Raw genomic sequence first — 21978 nt, 5'->3', positions numbered from 1 at the left:
AGGGACACCTCCTCAACCCTCCACTCACCCAGTTCAGCATTGTGGGATTCAATATTTTTTACCTATGCCCAATGCGCCGTAAACGTGCATTCAACATTTTCTTTCCGTTGCTCTGGGGCAATACCATGTGGTAATCTTCGGCTAAAAATAAAACATTCGGCTTCAGACAAATAGTTACTTGTAATGTCTTCCAAGCGAAAAGTATGCTAAGCCCAAGAGCACTGGCCAAGGCCCTCCTCTAACTCCCTGCGGCAGATCAAAGAGAAACTATTACAAAGCCTAAGTAAACATTGTCTGACAGGCATATTTTGCTTATGTGCTTTTATGTGGGAGAGAAGGATATCTGGGGGAGAGTGAGAGGTGAAAGATGATAGGCCACTTGTTAGCAGTGCTAGGAAGGGATAGTGGCCGCCAGCTGGAATGATGCCCTTCCTCCAAGCCCCTTCACTGCAAAGTACATATCTCTGTGCTTACACATGTTTGTTAAAGTGGACAAATCGACACAATTACAGAACAGTAGCTGTACCTGGGTGTCTTATGCCATCCAGCACCCATTCCCTCTCTATTTCTGCACTCTTTTTCTCTTTGTCTCCTTGCTGTCTCACTCTGTGCATCTGTCCATCTGTCTCTCTTCTCTCTCTTTTTCTCTGTGGGCGAGAGCCACGCTGTCTGGTGGGTTATCTCTGTACCCTTTCTCTGTCCATTCCGGTCTGTTATGCTCGCACACATATATGACTAGAATCTATAGTGGACTTGGTCAGATGAAAAAGCCATTTTAATGCACTTAATTTTGAAACATATTTTAAGATCAGAAGCAAATTTCCTACGTCCTCCAAGCTACTGCTCACTGATGAGGCCCAACAAGGCTGAAACATGACTGGGGATGTCTGTGGTCTCGTGCAGAAGGTTTGTGACCAAGCAGTTTGGGCTGGACTACCCCTTTTGGGGTGGGACCAAGCCTGATTTGCATATGGTCTGTCCCCTTTTGTAATGGCTTGGCAGGCGAAGAACGATGGTCTGGAGGGCTGCCCAGAACAATACCAGAGGTTAAGATTAATTCAAAAGCTTCCAGCCATCACCTCTTTTGTTTTGCTACTTCTAAAAAGAAATCAAATATATTAAACTATATTTATTGTTTTGTCAGTTTATCTGCTAAATCTGCTTTAAACCACTCCAATCCTATAGTGAATATCAAGTCCAGGTTAATGATGAACCCCATATAAATTGAATTCTGTAAACCTTCACGTATAAATTGAATTCTGTAAACCTTCTAACCGAACACATTTCACTTTATCAACCGGAAAAATCTCTGATTACTTGGACTAGCTATAGATTTGAACGGGTACTGTTAACTAGAGCCAGACTTAATGTTCTGCTGTTAAGAGCAGTTACAAGTTGATGGACTACACACAACATTGGTAATGTGAGTGATGAAAATGACCCTCTTTGTAATAGCCCACTTGAAGACAATATTCAGTTTTTGTTCTTTTATCCTATTTACACTTCTATTAGGAATGGAACACTTAAACCATTAATTCGACAAATTGGCCTAAGGCAATGTAGACCTGCCTTAGTTTGTGTATTGATAGCCAATACACCACTGAAAGCCTCGATGTTACTGACATATTTGCGACAGGCTTTCACATTCAGACTCATCCCTTGTTTGACACACTTCAAAAAGCACTAAAGATCTATCTCTTTGACAAAGGAGTAGATTAGTCCTCCTTACTTTAGGTAACAGTTCTGATCAGACTCATTTTCGTCCCCCCGCCCCCTGGGTTCCGTGATCCCCTCTCATCTGTTGTTTGTTTGTCCTGGTTTTATGTGCGCCCTGAGGCCTTCATGTGGGTGGCGCGTTAGAAAAATAAAGCAAAGTAAAGTAAAGACTTAATGAATTTAAGGCATACTTGGATTTTTTCTCTTTTAAGATTTGTTTGTTCCAGCATCTGCATTTTTTCAGGTTGTTATATAAATGTTTTTTATTGATTATTTTACTTTTTTCTACTGTCCTTGTACTTTGGTGTTGTATTTATGCATACACTTTTGATGGAAATGTTTCTTTCCAAATAAAGTTATTTGACTGATTGACTATTATATTATGCTACAAAAGTTTTCACCTTCCAGGATACTTTTGCATACATGCCAAAATGCCCTATTCTATTCGGGAGATGCTATCCGAGTCCTATTTTTTTGTGTTGTGGGACGTGAACTCTTGGATTTTCCTATTATAAATTCATGACAATAAGTTGCAGGGTTCAAAGAAAACATCAGGACTCGACAAGCATTTCCCAATGCAATGGGGATTGTATGTTTTTACACTGTTTATACAAGACCATGCAAAATAAAAGGAGCCTAATCAATGCAGGTTTTCATTTTTTTAAAGGAAACACCCGAGTAAAAAAAAGTAAACCTTCTGATTGGGTAGTGAAGTCAGATGAATACTTAAAGAAATGCATACTGTGAAACTTATATGTACTAATTTTCCTGCAGCTATCATACAACAGAAATGCAAGCAATACATACTAGAATTTAAAGAATTGAAGAAGACGGCACACAGTAATCACACCTAGCATGAGGCAATCATCTCTGCATTTCACACATAGCTGCCAAGATGCCCCATATCATGTGTAACATCTCCAACCGGTTCTTGTTTTGTAGTGCAGATCTCAGACTGCAGAGTGCTGTTGGCTGAAAGTGCAGGGGCTAGATTATCTAACATTTGAACGAGTTCTAAAAAGTGAGGAATGCTTTGATAATATAGAATGGAGCAAACAGGTTTTGTCACAATCAGTATTATCTAAAAATATTTGCACTGCGGCAGACATAAATCATACTGTTCTTTTGTACTTTGTTTGCCGAACAACACAAAATGAAATCTGTGGAACAGGTGGGCCCTAGTATTAGAAAACTGTTGCGCTTCCCTCTGGGTTAGGGTGATCTGGTTGTATAGTTGCAAGGTGACGAGTCGTTGGAGGTGGTGCCCACACCTCCTTTGGTAAAGGTAAGAAAACATGGTTCCCATATACTTTGCACTTGGTTTGTGGAAAAGGATAAATATCCGCACAATTTCTTGGTGGTTTAAGTGATGTTTATTCTGAAGAAGACATGTGGTGGTCAGCCATGACATCTTTTTGCTACATTTCTTTTCACGGTACTCCTCAATTATAGTAAATAAAACAGCCTGTTTCCTTTTTGCCCTTGTGAAAACATTTTGAGATAATACAAATTAGGGTTAAATCGGTTTGCTCCATTCCCAATTATTTAAGCAGTAAAATCAGTGCTAAATCCATTTGTTCCATTTTTTTTCACCAGTGCAAAGTTTTGATAATCTGGCTCCAGGATGGCCTGCAGGTGGTACAATAACATAGAGACTGAGCCATTTGGCAGCTCTGCATGCAGTGCCTTTTAAACAATCTAGTGACGAGCTCACGCAAACCCTGCCACTTTTATAGAAACTCAGTTCTGTGTGAGCTGTAACCAAACACTTGTGACTCCTTTGTTTGATTTCTTTTGTGAATCTCAGGTGTGTAGTGCATGCTACACAACAGAAGGTAATAATAACGCCAAACAGGTAACAGGATATTCAGAGCTGGCACAGTGACAACAAAACTTGCAGGTGATTGCAGACTCGTCCACTGGGGAACCACACCTCCGTTCACCTGCACAGAAAGAGGACAGCGTTTTGGATATACTTCCTGCCACCAAGGCTGTCATGCCAATTCCATTGAAATGGTCTTTTCGTTCTGCAGTGACCAGATGATTTCCAGCGGGGCTTGCTGAATTTGTAAGTGGAGGGTTGTAAACATTTCCTTCTACATTGGATTGATTGAGCCCACTGAGGAAGTCGGAAACCGATTTAGGGTGGTTTGGGTAAGGGAATGTTCAGAAGCCAAGAGCATTTTTCAAGTAATGGGTTGAAATAGTGTATTTTATAGCACACATTTCATATTTTGTAATAAATTATGTAGTGGAACACTTCAAAGAATCTAACAGATGCCAGGTCACCAACAATGAACATTTTACAACACATTTTCATAATGCCTGTGCCCACAATATATGTCAGCATTGCCCTGTAAAACAGGAGGTCCTGTTGAAAGTTCTGCTACAGTATATGTCATTATTGGCGTATTAAAACATGCTTATGCTGAAAGGGCCACAGGAACATATATATATTCAGTGAAAAAAAGTTTGTTAAAGGGACGTTATGGTTAAGTTGCACTTCTAAATATAAAATTCAGTGAAAAAAACATTGTTAAAGGGACGTTATGGTTCCACGTAAAACCGAAAAACCCTTGAAATTCGCTAGTTATGGTACGCTAAGGAACGATAACCCGCACCACCACCGTGCACTGCTAAGACTAACACCCAAGACATCTAAGATGGCATCACCTTCCAGATGGTATGCCGAATTGCTTCTGCTGCTACTGCCTCGGCATCAGCACCCCCACCACCACGTCCCCAAGGGCCAGCAGAGGGGAACAGGTGTGAGGATGCAGAGGAGAGGGATGAAGAGGATGAAGAGGATGAGGTAGTGGAAGTCCCTACTACTAGCACTCATCGTGAGTCTTGGGTGTGACGGTTATTTACCACTGTTGATGGAAATTCAAAAGCTGATGCGAGCAAGGTGATCTCCACTTGGTGCTTAGTCGTGGCAAGCCTGGTTTGTATAGCTATAGTACTACATCAATGAAGCGACACCTAAAGTCGTTCCACGATGGAGCTATTTGTAAGGTTGTACCTTGCGATAAACGTAGTAGGTTGAGTTGCTCTGCAGCATCCTCCATTTCCGCTCCTGTCACCACAGAAGACACTCCTGTGGGGACAGCGCATCCCTCCAACTGCCTCACAGGCCATCCATGATGCTGTTGACCCTTACCAATATTGTGCATGTACTGCGACACAGCAATCTGCAGGGGGGGAGAACCTTTGGAGTGCTTTCGAGACTGTGGTCAAGAAACATAAGAAGGTCTGCGACCTACCTCAATAAGGCCCACCGTACATCTTCCTCTCTCCACCTGTCCTTTCTTATCCCCGTGGTTGGTGTCCCTTCCTTACCCTCCTTTCCCCTCCTTTCCTTGTGTGTCATGTTTAAAAAACCAAAAAAATATAAAACAACAAAAAAAGCATTTTTCAAAGCTGCCTTTCACGGTTTAAAAATAGAAGTGACAAATAGTGCAGGCTGGTTTATAGTCATTAAATCGAATGTAAAAATGTCGAAAGTCATAATGTCTAAAAAAAAATGTCGAATTTCTTTTTTTGAAATGGGGGGGTTCCCCCCCAACCCTCCTTTTTTGTATTTTTTTTTGTTTTACCCATTTTTTTTACCCCCGGAACACAAAAAAACATGTAAATAAAAAAATAAAAAATTTGTCATTATTTTTTCAACATTATTGTAATTCAAAATGTTTTTTTCGATATTATGACTGCACACCGTGCAGGGCCCGTGCATTTTTTTAGAAGTCTGCGGACATGTATTTTTTGGGAGTGCTGCCCTATCAGAACCATTGCACTTTTCTATAGGGGCAAGTGGTGGCTCTGAAAAGAGCCTTTTTATGGTGTTTTCTTGTGTTTCAAAAACTTCAAATGGTCAACACCTACAGCAAAATGGATTGCTGTAATTCCAAAAAAGATCGCAATGCATTTTGTATATTTCGCAGAAAAATCTGATTGCCGGCATAAGTAAGATGTACTCCATCTCTGCGAACAATGTTTCTGCTACAAAACATAATGTTTTCATTCTGAAAAGAGGACATACCAACATCTCTCAAAAAGGCACAAACAGCCTTCTTAACATTGCACCTTGCTTTCTTCATTTGTGGACCAAATGAAAAAGAACACAACCACATTTGTCTCTGCGCAATAGGGGAAAAAAGTACTCTGGAATTTGGATACATGTCATTGCAAATTGCAAAGAGATTCCAGACACATGTCCTAAACTGTTCCCTCCACAATAAATAATAATAATGTGTGGATGACGCTGTGTCACCAAAGAAGCACAGAGAGGTACCAAATCCACCCACTTCATTCCACGCACTCATTGCCAGTGCACTTCCACCTGAGAGAATCCAAGATGTGCAGCCACTCCACAGCGATCTGCATGGACCTCCAACCAATTTATCCAAGAATCTCCCAAAATCCAGACAATCTGCTTTCTGAAACCCACAGCCATAGCTATCTGCTCTTCTCTCAGGAAAAAGACCTACTGACAAACTCTCTCCTTACAGAACAACCCAGTAAACCTTTTTAACCAATCCCTTGCTCTGCTCAGTCTCATTTGCATGCCTCTCAATCCCAAAATCCCTGTATGTAATATACATTGTCCGCGGACAACAGCGGTGTCCGCAGACAGATCGAAAAATCTGAACGTGCGGAATGAAAATTTAAATAGTGTGCCCCATTTCCCCTTTGAGATTTTCTATGAAAAGAGCCTTTTTTTGTTTTTGTAGATGCTTCAAAAACACCTTTTATTTTGTATTTTTTTGGTTTTCTTTCTTATTATTTTCCTCCAAAAATCTTCACATTACCTTCTCTAAAGCAACCCGTATGTTCCAAAACAGCATGGCATTTCCCATAAAAGATAAAGAAATGCCATCTTCTTTAAAATAAACAACATTACTAGAATCAATGTTCTCATTATTACAAAAGAACACACCAGCTCTAAGCATGAAAGCAAACATGCCTCGGTTGATTGCACACCTAGCAATATTTTGCTAAGGACAAAAAACAAAACTATTGTCCCATACTGCCCTAGGTAACAAAGCAGAAAAAATAACCTTGACATTTTGAAGGACTTTCATGATTGCCTGAACCAAGTTTTGCAGATCTTGCAACAAAGTAGGGGCACTGACATAGCCCAAATGCACAGCACCGTATGTGCAGGACAACTACATCTGGACTATTGAACCTAGCCATATCCTGACAAACTTCCAAAATTGCCTGCAAATGAAAACCAGGCACAGTACTCCACACCACCTCCACTCCTTTTACATCAACATTCTTTGCCACATTCCTACATTTAGCCTACTGCTCCAAACTATCAACAAACATATCTCTGAGCACCAACACACTGACTTTCTCCACCTCTGCCATCTTCACTACACACAGCCTCTTTCAACACAAACCACAACCTCGACATCTGATTGGCTGATCCCTACGGTCACTTTTCCATGCTGGATTTGCTGAGAAACGCCGGATGTGGCACGCCCTGTCCGCGGACAACTGCGGTGACCGTGGACCGCGTATCACTGGGGCAGCCCTTCTACCCATTCCACTTCACTCTCTGCACCATTCCCTCATTGGCTACTGTTAAGCAGTCACACAATCATCCACCAGTCACATCCAAGAACTCTAGATCTACCTCTATCATCACAGATCAGCACTTTAGATGTACGATCGATCACTCTCAGTACAATTCGGCTGCGACTGCAAAGGACCTACAGCAACAACTACTATAAAACTCCCGAAGACTTCTACTTGCAGATTCATGCACATCCCCATGCATGAACACTGAATAGAGGTATGAATATTTTCTACACAGTACATGTACAGCTCTTCTAGGAATACAATACATCACGGGAGCATAGCTCAGCGGCAACGTGCGTGCCTTTTTAAGCAAGACGACACGAAGAAACACAGGTTCGATCCCAGAGTCCTCGCTTAGAAACCTCTGGGTGTTTAAGCACATTATAAATACGCAACTAAGATAAAATAATTACGCAACTAAAAAACAAACAATTCCTGTAACAGCGCCTCGATGCCTGCGGGCTGTGTGAGCGCTTTAAAAAAGTAAAATAAAATAAATAAAAATATAAACAGAGTAACTGCCACTTACCCTGTAAAAACTGTAAAATGAACTTACTGTAATTTCTCCCATCTGCTATGATGAAGTGTCAATTGCAAACCTTTCTATTCTCCAAATTTGTGTTTACACACACACCTATCCAAAAAAATATTATTTCATATTATAAGTTGGGAGAAATAACAGTATAATTATGAAAACAAAAAATAACAATGTCTACATTAACAAAAGTGCTATAAACACACATATTCACTACCTTCTTTCTTTTACAATTGCAGTGAAGACCACTCTCCTGAAAATCAGCATTGTCTGAAGTACGAACAAGGACTTAGAATAAACCTACTTTTTCCATAGGAAAAAGTAAATACAATACTAACATAATGGTGTAACTGTTACTCAAACACACTAGCATTTTAGTATTGTAGAACAAACACGTGTATTCACCCTTTACCATTAGATGTAGTATTAGTGCTTCCCCTTACCAGTTCCATACTTTATATTTTCATCTGAAGCCCAGAATAGTAACACACAAATACAAGAATAGCCTTCCCAACTTGATGTAGCTGCCCATTGCACAATCACACACCTCCACAATCATCCTTACCATCATACTCAGACACTCATGCACAAAGCATACATTGCACAACAGCCCAACCAACACTTTCTTTTTTTCTCCAACAGACCCCAAAGAATGCCTACCAAAAAGCAACTCCATAGAAAGGAACGCAGAAGTAGAGCAAATCAAAATAAAAGTGTCCAAAATAAGCATCCATCTCTAGCAGATTTTGTTCAAAAAGCTCAAACAAAACAGTTAATAGAGTCATTAAGCGAAACAAAAAAAGCTTCCAATACAGAAACTTTCCATCCTCTATCAAAATGTAAAACGAAACAGAAAGTAATTAACAAGACTTCAGCTACCACTACTGCTAACGCTGCACCTAAAAATCTTGATGTAGTGGCAAGTAAGCATACCAAAAAAATATTTTACAACAAATTTTCTGCCACAGAGTCCTTCAGAACCTTATACAAACAGGTGAGAAATCATGCACAACCCTTAAAACCTACCATAGAAAATTAATCCTAGAAGCTCTCACAGACAATGCAATCCTTCTCAAAAGGAAGTTATTTATTTTAGTTTTAAACAAATCGAAACCACTAACAAAAATAACTACTAAACTACAAAAAAGACTTCTCAATAAACAGAATATCAATAAAAATAGCTTCTTAAACATCTGTGAAGGTGAATGGAGTCGCACCACGACCACAAAACCATATTATAAATGAAGAAGCATGTAAACAAAAGCAAACAAACCCAATTGCCATAAATAGCGGTGGACGAGTGTATGAAAAACTTAACACCATTATGGAACAAGAAACTCTGCTCACAAAAATATCCCCAGAAAACTCAGTATCGCCTTCCCATTCTACTGAACCAAAACAACCAAAACATGCAGTCTACAAATGGCAGTGCACATCAATGTGTAACATTGCCAAAAAATCTTTCAAATCTTTACGCCAGTTCCTCAATCAGTATGTAAAAAGCAAAGACAAACTCAAAATAAAACTACTACAAAATAGGGATGCCTGTCCAGTGCGCAAATACACTACAAGGACATTCATTAGCCTGCATTTCAAGACCTATTTGCAAAAGCACCTTCCATCATATCAAAATGATATCAACACATCATTCAACTATAAGAAATCTGGTCCAAAAACTCTACTATGCTAAAAGTCCTGCTTTAGCACTGGCCATTTTAAATAACAATCTTCTACATGGTACAGCCAAACAACTACTTAAAGAAATAGAGCATATCCAGAGAAAATATTTTGGAATTGAAAGCCACTTGCAAAATGCAATAGATGTACAACAAACTAGCAACTACTGTACAAATAGCAACCTTCTATTAAACACATACAAAAAAGAAATACTAAAGTTTAAAAGTACCTACGCTGAAGTACCAAACCATGTGTGTGTGTGTTGCCGCAGGACTTTTTTTTATAAAAGTAGCACAATAACTGTAGACATAACATACAAAATAGAAGACAATGCAGATTCCAAATGGTTCCAATTAGCTTTCTACCTTATAGCAGAAAACCAATACGACATTACTGACCACTTAATACTTTGCATTTACTGCACTGCAAAACTTGACAACAACCAAACACCTTCACGTGCCATCACAAATAACTTGTAATTATTCCCACTACCAAAACCCATACAACAACTACATTTATATGAGAGCATCATAATTCAAACAGTGCACCCATTTTAAGCAACAATACGCCTCCAACCAAAAACAGCAAAATTACCTCCCTCTGAATTTGTGAAAGGCATTTGTGGCAAAGTAGTTTATTTACCATTAGATCTCAAAGAAAATGTACACACTCTACGAGTGCAACGGCCAATAGATCAATCTTTAATTGTCTTAGTAAATGGCGTACCTACAAAAGTCAAAGAAATTTGGCAACAACTCGTGGACTTACATAAAGTTAGACAAGCCCTGCAATATCTAAAAAACACCAATGAATACTACAAAGAAATTAATATTGAAGAAAACCTGAGAGAAACATATGAAATAATTCAAGAGTCACCAGAAACTGGTCAATTTGAACTTCTAAATCCTGCTACAGAATCCAATATTTTAGACCATTGTACAATTCATCCCTTACACTCTAAAGACACTATAGATGATGCACTGGAAACGTACCAAATGAGACAAGCCAAAGGATCTCCAATCAGCATATGGGATAAAAGTATAGAAGCACAGCCCTTTCCTCTACTCTTTCCTACTAGAAAAGGAGGACGGTACGATGATAGACCCACACAGATAACAGCATCAGAATATTGCTCTTTACGAATGTATTCTGACGACCCCAGATTCAGGCAAAACGTGGAATACATATTCCACCTTCTCTTTGAAAGTGAACTAGCATCTCTATGCTACAGAGTTGCACACACATTAAAATCAGGTACCCATTTTGAAAATATGTCAGCTATGCAATTATTACAAAAGTGCAAGAAAAAGATGAGGTTTTACTGTCAACTATTACAAATCTTTTAGCAAACATGCGTGGTACAAAAGAATACTGGTTCAGATGTCACAGAGCTGTACGCTGTATGATAAGAAACCTTGGCCCACCCACTTGGTTTGTTACATTAAGTTGCACAGAATATGCATGGGAAGATTTACATGATTTCCTACGCATAGCAAACAAAAACAAAACAAACATAGATATAAAAACACCAGGAGAACTCTGCTCTCTAGATCCTGTAAATGTATCAAGATATTTCCATCTTTGCTTCATTGCTATGCTACACTTTATTTGTAATAACACTTTTCCTCCCTCTGAGAAGTTCAACACTTTCTTTGGAGAAAGGAATACCAAGCCAGAGGAGCACCACACATCCATATGCTATTATCGATTTAAAGATGCTCCAAAATTTGGTCAGGACAGTGATGCCACTGTTTTGCAGTTCATCCAAAAATTGTGTCACTTGTGAAATCCCTTCACAAACAACACATAGTGACCTTCATGCACACATTTTACAATTTCAAAGACACAAATGTGGGAAAAATTGTCGTCGCAAATATTAAAAAAAAGAGAAATACTACACCAAATGCCGCTTTGGTTTCCCTAGATCAGTTTCAGCAACAGGTCAAGTAAACAACTTCATGTCTTCAGTCAGACATAGTGTCAAAGGTACATCGCCTAAGAACACATATTACATAAAAAGAACAGAAGAATCAAAATACATCAATGATTGCAATGCAATCATTGCCCTCCTATGGAATGCAAACATAGATGTGCAGTACATTACAGACAATTCCACTGCAGTTGCATGATATGTCACAGCCTACTTAACAAAAGCAGAGAAAACAGAGCTTCAGGACCTCTGGGATGACATATCATCTGACAAAACACTATCACAAAAATTGTACATCTTAGGCATAAAAATGCTCTCTCATTTTTGATGACATTTTTGATGGCTGCTCTGAAGCTGCAGACCGTTTAACCAGTACTGCCTTGTATGGAAAATCTGACAATATAGTATGGCTAAATCTTGGTCCTGCTAAATCTAGAAAAAGAGTTCTCAAATCATATGAGGACATAGAAACAATAGCCAAAATTGATCCCAACAGCCAAGACATTTTGAAAAATAATTTACTAGAGACATACTACCCAAACAGGAGTACCACTTTGGAAACCATGTGTGTCTACCACATAGCCCAAAACTTCACATACAAAAATAATGTTAAACCAGATGAAAAGAAAGGTAGATACAGAGTTGTAAATTGTGAAGGCAGCTTAGTGAAACTTACCAAACGCAGCTAAATTAATCATATCAAATTGCCATTCAAAACTCCTCAACAAAAAGAACTATATTACATGTGCCTGCTAAAACTTTTTAAACCATGGAGAAAACCATGGAGAAAAGAAGAAGAGTTTCTGGTTACATATGACTCATATGAAGACACTTTCAAAGCAAATGAAAGCACTATAACAGATGTAAACTTTACACAGTACCAAACAATATTGCACAATGAACAGCAACACGAAGAAGAACTCCTGGCCTAACTGCAAATGGATATTCCCGGCAGTAGTCAACCTTCTGTAACTGGAAGCCAAGAACCACTTGGACAGCCACTAATAGCAAATGAGGCAGAATTAGCCATGGTAGAAGTAGAAAACACCATGTGTCAGTATGAACAAGCTACAGAAGACTTTGGTGTACTGAAATCACAACTGAACAATGAGTAGCATAGCATTTTCCAAGAAATAACAAAACAAATTGAACATGGTGTGGAACATGAAAATAAAAACTGTTCCTGCCAAGACTACAAACCTGTACTGCTATACGTGAGTGGTGAAGCTGGTTCAGACAAAACATTCTTAATCAAAATCATCAGCAAGTTCCTTCAACAATTGACAAACAACAAACTGTCAGCTGTTGTTACGGCCGCCACAGGTCTACCTGGCTACAACATAGGCGGTGTCACTTTACACCGATTACTACTGCTTCCAGTAGAGCAACAAAATAAATTAGACTACTACAAAATTTCTGCAGAAGCTGCAACGGAATTACGCAGAGTATTGAAACAAATGAAAATGCTACTAATAGATGAAGTGAGCATGGTCTCCAACCTAATGTTGGCTTTGATTCATCTCAGATTGCAAGAAGTACTTAAAAGTAACAACAAATAACTCTTTGCAGGGAACACATTATCGTTTTCGGAGATCTTCTACAGTTGAACCAGTGAAAAATGAACTGATTTTTAAAACCTTAGGCCACAAACTCTGCCGGAAAACTGTTGGTAGCATAGTTAATGTTAACCTTTGGCAAGATTTCCAATATAGAGAATTAACTGAGAACATGTGGCAATCTGCAGATCTCACTTATGCCAACATTTTAAAAAGTATTAGAGTTGGTGTATTATCGCAAAAAGAACAAACAAGTTGTATTGAAAAACCGGTACATACATGCACTTTATGGCGACAATGCATGTGCAACTGATGTTATGGAACAAATAGCGCAAAAAAATGTCAATTGTATGGCCTTAATGCCAACTCTTGCAAGCTGTTTCAAATTCAATTAAACAATGTTAAGTAAAGAAATGCAACCAATACTGGAAATTAGCGCCACAAGCAAACTATACGTACATGGTATGACAGTATCCATGTGTGAGCAAGCCACAACAAGACTAAATAGTTTAGAAAATTCAATCTCCAACACAGCTGGATTGGAAAAAATATTGAAATTATCCTTAAATTGTAGAGTAATGCTGAAACGTAACCTTGATGTAGAGCAAGGGCTAGTTAACGGAGTACTGAGCACAGTTGTTGGCTTTCAATCATACCCACATGATAGCAACATTCCGTTTGTCAATATCCCCTTTGATAAACTTTCAGAAGTGAAAAGGATAGGGTGCTAAATTGCTCGATTGCTTCTCTTCAAAGACATGTATGTACGTAGAGAGCAATTTTCTCTAACTCTTGCATATGCAGTTACCATTCATAAATCTCATGGTCTTACCCTAGACAAAGCATTGATAGATATAGGAAACACAGTCTTTAAGGAAGGCATGAGCTACGTAGCATTATCACGCTTACGTACACTTGACGGTCTATTGCTAATGAACTTTGATGCAAGTAAAGTCAAAGCTGATATTCCTTGCATTCTAGAATACAATAGATTGTGTTCACTGTACAACCCTCATCTGAAACAATACCCTGTTCGAGATAAAGTAAAACGTGGTAAAAGAAAACTAAATGAAACAGAAATGCAACAGAATCCAACAGCAAATTCCGGAAAGAAAAGAAAAGAAGCTAGAGTTTCATCAATTACCGCAAACATAGAAGAACCTACTAGGGAATGTAAACCAGGGACGTCGGCAAAGAAGCAACAGAAATTCCGAAAAATGCACTGAGATACAGAATTTGCTGGACCATTCAAATTTACAAATGAAAGTGGGATAAGTTGCTATGCAAATGTAGCAATGAATATTCTATTTCAATTGCCACCAATTGTTAACAATATTTACCTCCACAGAACAGACCAATTGTGTTTGCAAATGTTAGTGCTGCATAGAAATGCAACAAGCAATCCTGACAACACATACAGTGTTCATGGAGTAAGGCAACAATTGGACGACTGTGCTGGAATGGTGAGATTCACTATGAACTCACAAGAAGATCCACAAGAATTTCTAATGCACATACTATTAGTATTGGAAAACAAAAGCATACCTGTAAAAGAAATCTTCCAGATTTCGTATATGTGGAAACATATATGCACTCTCTGTAGCAAAGTGATACAAGAAGAAATCCCAAATGAGCGATTTGTGTATGTTTCCATACCAAATTGTGAGAGCATTCCATTTCAGAAACTTGTACAAAATGCAAACCATGGCAGATTATGTACTATTTGCAATTCAGACAATCGCTCCACCTTACTGATACAATCACATAGTGCCTACATAATACTTATGCTTCTACGTTATAATGCAGATGGCACCAAAAACATCTGCAAACTGATTGGATTCACACACAGTCAAGTGTCACTTGGAAAGAAAACCTTTACAACAGTAGGTATAATCTACCATGCAGGAGCTACAACCAATGCAGGTCACTACACTGCATAGATTAAAAAGAATTGTGGATGGTTCAAATTTTATGATAGCACCATTACTCTAAAGCAGAGATTGCCAGCTAATCCTACAAATGTGTATTTAATGTTCTTAAAGCCAAAATTGATGAAATAATGTGTACTTCAAGATTTTTTTTTAAAATGATGTGAAAGACTACAAACAGAATACGCCAACAGGTATCTAACTACCCAAGAGGATGTAAGACTGACACCAAGAAATTAATATCACAGATCGTTGGGAATAAATGCACAGGTAGAATACGCCTATAGGTATCTAACTGTTGTTAAAAATCGTCAGGAAGGCAACAAACATAACATTAATGGAAAAGATGAAGGAAACAGGATATAACAACGACACAAATGAGCTGTAGGAACAAATGCACAGTTAGAATACGCCTACAGGTATCTGACGAAGTTGCTGTCGGTCGGCTTAAATTGATGTGAGACTATCGACCAGTCACCACGCTCACCTGATTCCCGCAGAGGCGCCGGTCTTGACTGGGCGAATACCGTATCTTCAAAGGTGATGTGTAACACACGGTTGGCTCTTTGGGCTGGACCTCTGTGCACTGTATGTCTGACTCGAAGAGTAAGATGTCTGCAGATAGAAAATATGGGATTAATGAACTGGGGTTATTGGGTGTCTCTCTCTTCTTCCCCTTCTCTTCTCCTGTAGAACCCCAAAGGTTAACGCCCTCACCTTAGGTAAGTGAACGCCGAGCTCTCCATCTGCCTCGGGGCAGGGTGCCGTAACCAGTTTCTTCACTGGATAAGGGTGCAGGCCTCTTGACCTCAGAGGACTGCTGTCCGTCGTTTACTGCACGAACGGTAAGTTCCGAGTATTTCAAATGTCTTTAAAAGTCTTTTGTAATGATGTCTCTTGTTTTGCAGGGTTCCGGCGATGGCGGATGACGGGCTGAAGTGAGTTGAGGATGGAACCCGTGTGAGGAATAGAAGCGCCTGGAAGCACGTAAGTAAGCACTTGTTGCCTGCTTCACGATGCGCACTAACTGTCCTTTTATCTTGCAGGTACAAGTTCGGAGCTGCTGAAGGGTGTCGGCATACCCACTGGGTTCGGCGTGGGGAGGAGTAATGGCACGTGAGTAATAAAGTTACCCAATGTCTTTAAACGCACCTTCTTTTGTCTTTCAGATGCGGGATGCAGCGCCGAAGGCCTCCGGAGCGTGCAAAGAGTTGGTAAGCTTTTGTCTTTCAGATGCCGGAATGCAGTGCGGAGATCTCCGGAGCATGCGAAGAGTAGGTAAGCCTTTGTCTTTCAGATGCCGGAATGCAGCGCGAGGCGTTGGTGACAGCCGATGGACCAGGTAAGTGAAGCGCTGTCACTGAAGACCGTAATGCTAACCTGTTCTTTCTTGTCTTTATAGGTGTTGCTGAAGACTGGATTCAGGATGGTAAGCCTTTTTCCCCTAGGCCCAGGATCAGATGCAGAAGACACGATGAGCGTTCTGCTGCAGAGGATGCAGAATAACGCAAAGCAAGATTCATCCATCGGGTGTGGTTTAAATAGCCTCCTGTAGTGCTTAGGTGTCTCCTTCCACAGCCTCGCCTAGGTAAGAAAAGAGTTCCTGCTTTCCAGAAGAGTTCCAGTGTTCTGAACCTAGGGAGTGGCTCCTGCCCCACCCAACAGGAAAAGTAGTCCCAAACAGAAGAGGATTAGAGGCTCAACTGGCAGGTAAGTAAGCAGCATGGTCTGCTGCAGGTAAGTCCACCCAAGCATTATGAGCTGGCGCTTCCAGCGCTGGGACTGGGCATATTTATGAGCCTGGTGCCACTGGCGCCAGGACAGGGTCCAAAAGGTCCCAATTGGGACTGGTTGGCACTCGGAACCTGGGTTATGGGTCTGCTTCCAAGGGAGTTGGGTAAGTCCTGACCTTTTGGAAGCAGAGATCATGACAGCACCCCCCCTCAAGGCCCCTCCCAAACCGGGCTTCTCCGGGGGTTTGGGCTTGTCAGGAAATGTTCGATGGAATCTTTTGATTAGACGAGGAGCGTGGACATATTCTGCAGGTTCCCAGGATCTTTCTTGGGGGCCGTAGCCTTTCCAGTCAATTAGGTAAAATAGTTTAGATTTGGAGATCTTGGAGTCCAGGATGCTTTTGACTTCAAACTCGAGTTCTCCATCAACTAGGATAGGTTTTGGAGATTTAGTTAGTCGTGTTTGAGGTTGCACGGGTTTTAATAGAGAGACGTGGAAGACCGGATGTATCTTCATGTGAGGGGGCAAGTCCAACTTGACCGCTACTGGGTTTACTATGGTAGTGATGGAATAGGGACCAAGGTATCTTGGGTTGAATGTGCGTGGTCCTTTTAGAGGTAGATATTTGGTGGATAACCAGACTTGATCTCCTACTTGATATTGGGGGGCTTCCTTCCGATGTTGATCTGCTCCTTTCTTGTATTGTTCCTTAGCCCTTTGAAGGTGAGAAACGGCTTCCTTAAAGGCTTGGGTGATTGTAGAATGCAGGTAGTCTACTGCTGGTGTTCCAAGATCTTGGAGTGGATCCAACTCCGAGGTTCGAGGGTGACTGCCGTATAGAAGAAAAAACAGGGTTTTCCCAGTTCCCGAGTGGACAGAGTTATTGTAGGCATATTCGGCTATACAAAGGATATCTTTCCAAGTTTTTTCAGTTTGTTGCAGCATGCAGCGTAAATACTGTTCCAGAGTTTGATTGGTCCTCTCGGTTTGTCCGTCGGTTTGAGGGTGGTGACTGGTCGATAGTCTCACATCAATTTAAGCCGACCGACAGCAACTTCGCCAAAAATGAGAAATGAATTGACTACCTCGATCCGAAATTAGAACTGAAGGAAAACCGTGCAGTCGGACGATGTTTTTGAGAAATTCTCGGGCCAGAGTTGTTGCTGTTGGCAAGCCTTTGAGTGGAATGAAATGCGCCATCTTGGAGAATAAGTCCACGATTACTAGGATCGTATTGTATCCGGAGCATGGAGGTAGATCGGTGATGAAGTCCATAGAAAGCGTATGCCAAGGGCGAGGTGGGATGTCAATAGGGCGTAAGAGGCCGGCTGGTTTTTCCTTTTGAATCTTGTTTTGGGCGCATACTCCACAGGACATTATAAAGTCTCTGATATCTTTTTTCCAAGACGGCCACCAGAAGTAGCGCTTGATCTTTTCTGAGGTTTTGGCCATACCCGGATGTCCTTCCATTAAGGAATCGTGATAACAAGAGATTACCTTTTTCTGTAAATCTGTGCTGGGCAGGTATAATCGTTCTTGGAAATACAATAAGTTGTCCTTCACTGCAAAGTCCTTTCCCTGCAGATGCCAATTCTGTATGTCTGCTGGAGTTACAAGTTGCCTGGCTTTATCCTTAACTTCCTCTATGGATTGTGTGGCGATTACACCCAGAATTCTTTGTTCGGGAATGATAGGTACAGGTTTAGGGTTGATCAAGTGTTCTTCCACTCCCATCCGAGAAAGGGCATCAGCTTTACCGTTTTTTGTACCAGGTCGATAGGTAATTATGAAGTCAAACTCGGCAAAGAATAGTGCCCAACGGAGTTGTCTAGAGGATTGGGCTTTTGCGGTTTTCAAATATTGCAGGTTTCGGTGATCCGTAATCACAGTAACGGTGTGTCGGGCCCCCAGAAGATAATGCCGCCAAGCCTTAAAGGCAGACTTGATAGCCAGAAGTTCCTTATCAGTAATAGTGTAATTGATTTAAGGAGGCGAGAATTTGCGGGACCAAAATGCCACGGGATGCAACTGATTGGTTACTGGGTCCTTTTGTGATAGAACTGCCCCCATGGCAAGGCTCGAAGCATCAGTTTCAGCGATGTAGGGGAGTTCGGGGCAAGGATGTTTTAAAATTGGTGCAGAGATAAATTTAGTCTTCAAATTCTGGAAAGCTTGCTCCGCCTCGGTAGACCATTCAAAACGTTTGTTTTTCTTTAACAAGGCGGTGATGGGCTGGACTATTCGAGAGAATTCGGGGATAAACCTGTGGTAAAAGTTAGCGAAGCCTAACATGCTTTGAACACCTTTTACGGAGGATGGTGAGGGCCATTTGACAATTGCATCGACCTTCTTTGAATCCATACGCACTCCGCTAGGTGATAATATGAATCCCAAGAACTCAACTTCAGTCACGTTGAAAACACATTTTTCCAACTTGGCGAAAAGTTTGTGTTGACGCAATCTCTCGAGGACCATTTTCACGTGTTTCCGATGTTCAGATTCCGATGAAGAATAAACGAGGATGTCGTCAATGTAAACAACAACACACACATCTATGAGCTTTCTGAGGACATCGTTCATAAAATATTGAAAGGCGGCCGGGGCATTGCAAAGTCCGAAGGGCATGACCTGATATTCAAATAGCCCATACTTGGTGCGGAAGGCCGTCTTCCATTCATCGTCCTCTTTTACTCGTACCAAGTGGTAGGCTCCTCTAAGATCCAGCTTTGTATATATGCATGCTTTTCTGACTTGGTCCAGGAGTTAAGGGATCAAAGGTAACGGTGATCTGGTTCAGGGCACGATAATCTATACAAGTCCTAAGGTCCCCTTCTTTTTTTGGAACGAGGAACAAAGCTGAAGAAGCAGGGGACTTGGAAGGACGAATAAACCCATTCGCTAGGTATTGATCCAGGTATTGTCGGAGGTGAAGGTTCTCAGGCTCGGTGAGGGCATAAATTCTACTACAAGGAGGAGTAGATCCAGGTATCAGGTCTATCTGGCAGTCATAAGACCTATGAGGAGGTAGAGAGTTAGCCTGATCCTTCCGGAAAACATCTTGGAATTCTAGGTATTCGGGAGGTAACTGGGGAGTCTCCGAAGAAATTGCTGCCAGTGCAACACCAGGTGGAGGGTGACAAGTAGAGACACATTCTGGAAACTGAACCGTTCTTGCTCGCCAATCGATCTGAGGATTGTGTTTCTCTAACCAAGGTATTCCTAGAATAATCTGGAACTGAGGGGCCTTGATCACATCGAACACGGTCTTCTCATGGTGTCCATCTTGACTTACTAGCGTCACTTCTTGAGTGGTATGGTTACTGGTCCGGAGGCTATCTCCGTACCATCCACCCTAGTAATGACGTCCTTTACAGCCTTGGGACAAAGAGTTAGATTCATCCTCAAAACCATTTCATGATCCACATAATTGCCGATGGCACCGCTGTCGACGTAAGCTTCAATCGCATGTAATCGATCCGGATGATCAGGGCTAATGAGGACCATAGGTATCACGAAATGCGAGGTCACGGAACTGGTTTTAACGCTCGGCAAGAGGACCTCTATTCTTGTCGGGCGAGGTTGTTTCCCTGCTCAGTGTTTGTTACCTTGGTAACTGCAGCTCCTACTGCCTTCTTGGCTGGTTTCACCGGACAGTCTCGAAGGAAGTGCCCTGAGTTTCCGCAATAGAGGCATAATTGCAACTGTTTTCTCCTTTCCCGCTCCTTTTGTGTTAGTGGTCCTTTCAGGCCCCCTATTTGCATGGGTTCCCCGGAGTCTACTCCTTTGGAAGGAGTTGGTGGTTTGGAAAATACTCGAGCATCATACTTGGAACGATTGGCCTTCCTGTTCTGCAGTCTGTGATCTATTTGAACGACTAAGTCTATATAGTCCGAACAGTCTTGCGGGGGATTCACTACTTGGGCTAACACATCTTTGAGCTCTCCACGTAGACCTCTATAAAACAGCGTAATCCTTTTGTCCTCAGGCCATTGAGTTTCCAATATCAGTCTGTTGAAAGACGCAATATAAGCCAAAAGGTCTTGATTACCCTGTTGCAACGAAAGAAGCTCATTGTCCAAGGCCTGCCCCTGTGAATGTCTTGCGAACAGTTTTTCCATACTGAGCTGAAAAGCTTGAAAATCATGGAGAACCGGATCATCTTGATTAACTAGAGGGATCAACCAGTCTGCCGCATTGCCACTAAGGTACGAAAGCACGAAAGCTACTTTAGCTTAATCAGTTGGAAAGGCTGCTGGCCGGCATAAGAAATGCAACCGGCACTGATTAATAAATACTGCAAACCTCTTTGGGTCACCAGAAAATCGTTCGGGCGGAGCCAGAGGTACATTCCCAGGTAGGTTGATTTGCACTGGATTCATAGAGGATGTTGAAGGAAGATTTGCCCCTGATGCGGGTAATGGGGTCTGTCCGGCTTGTGACTGTAGCAATTGTCTAGCGAGATCGTCTGTTCGCTCCTTGGAAATAATCAGTTCCCTTCTTAGAGCGTTCATTTCCTGACGGGCTGCATGCACTTCTGCTCTTAGTTCCCCAAGTAACTGGGCTAGCTGGTCGGTATCCGAGGTTTCCATAGCGCCTGGGCGGGAGTTTTGCGGTAGGCTTTGCGTTCTGTAACGCTCACCTGATTCCCGCAGAGGCGCCGGTCTTGACTGGGCGAATACTGTATCTTCAAAGGTGATGTGTAACACACGGTTGGCTCTTTGGGCTGGACCTCTGTGCACTGTATGTCTGACTCGAAGAGTAAGATGTCTGCAGATAGAAAATATGGGATTAATGAACTGGGGTTATTGGGTGTCTCTCTCTTCTTCCCCTTCTCTTCTCCTGTAGAACCCCAAAGGTTAACGCCCTCACCTTAGGTAAGTGAACGCCGAGCTCTCCATCTGCCTCGGGGCAGGGTGCCGTAACCAGTTTCTTCACTGGATAAGGGTGCAGGCCTCTTGACCTCAGAGGACTGCTGTCCGTCGTTTACTGCACGGACGGTAAGTTCCGAGTATTTCAAATGTCTTTAAAAGTCTTTTGTAATGATGTCTCTTGTTTTGCAGGGTTCCGGCGATGGCGGATGACGGGCTGAAGTGAGTTGAGGATGGAACCCGTGTGAGGAATAGAAGCGCCTGGAAGCACGTAAGTAAGCACTTGTTGCCTGCTTCACGATGCGCACTAACTGTCCTTTTATCTTGCAGGTACAAGTTCGGAGCTGCTGAAGGGTGCCGGTATACCCACTGGGTTTGGCGTGGGAAGGAGTAATGGCACGTGAGTAATAAAGTTACCCAATGTCTTTAAACGCACCTTCTTTTGTCT

The sequence above is a fragment of the Ambystoma mexicanum genome, chromosome 9 (genome assembly GCF_040938575.1).
Source record: "Ambystoma mexicanum isolate Mex_15411 chromosome 9, UKY_AmexF1_1, whole genome shotgun sequence".
Taxonomy (NCBI): Eukaryota; Metazoa; Chordata; class Amphibia; order Caudata; family Ambystomatidae; genus Ambystoma; species Ambystoma mexicanum.
The sequence above is the reverse complement of the archived record's forward strand: the minus strand, read 5'-3'. Positions refer to the sequence as shown.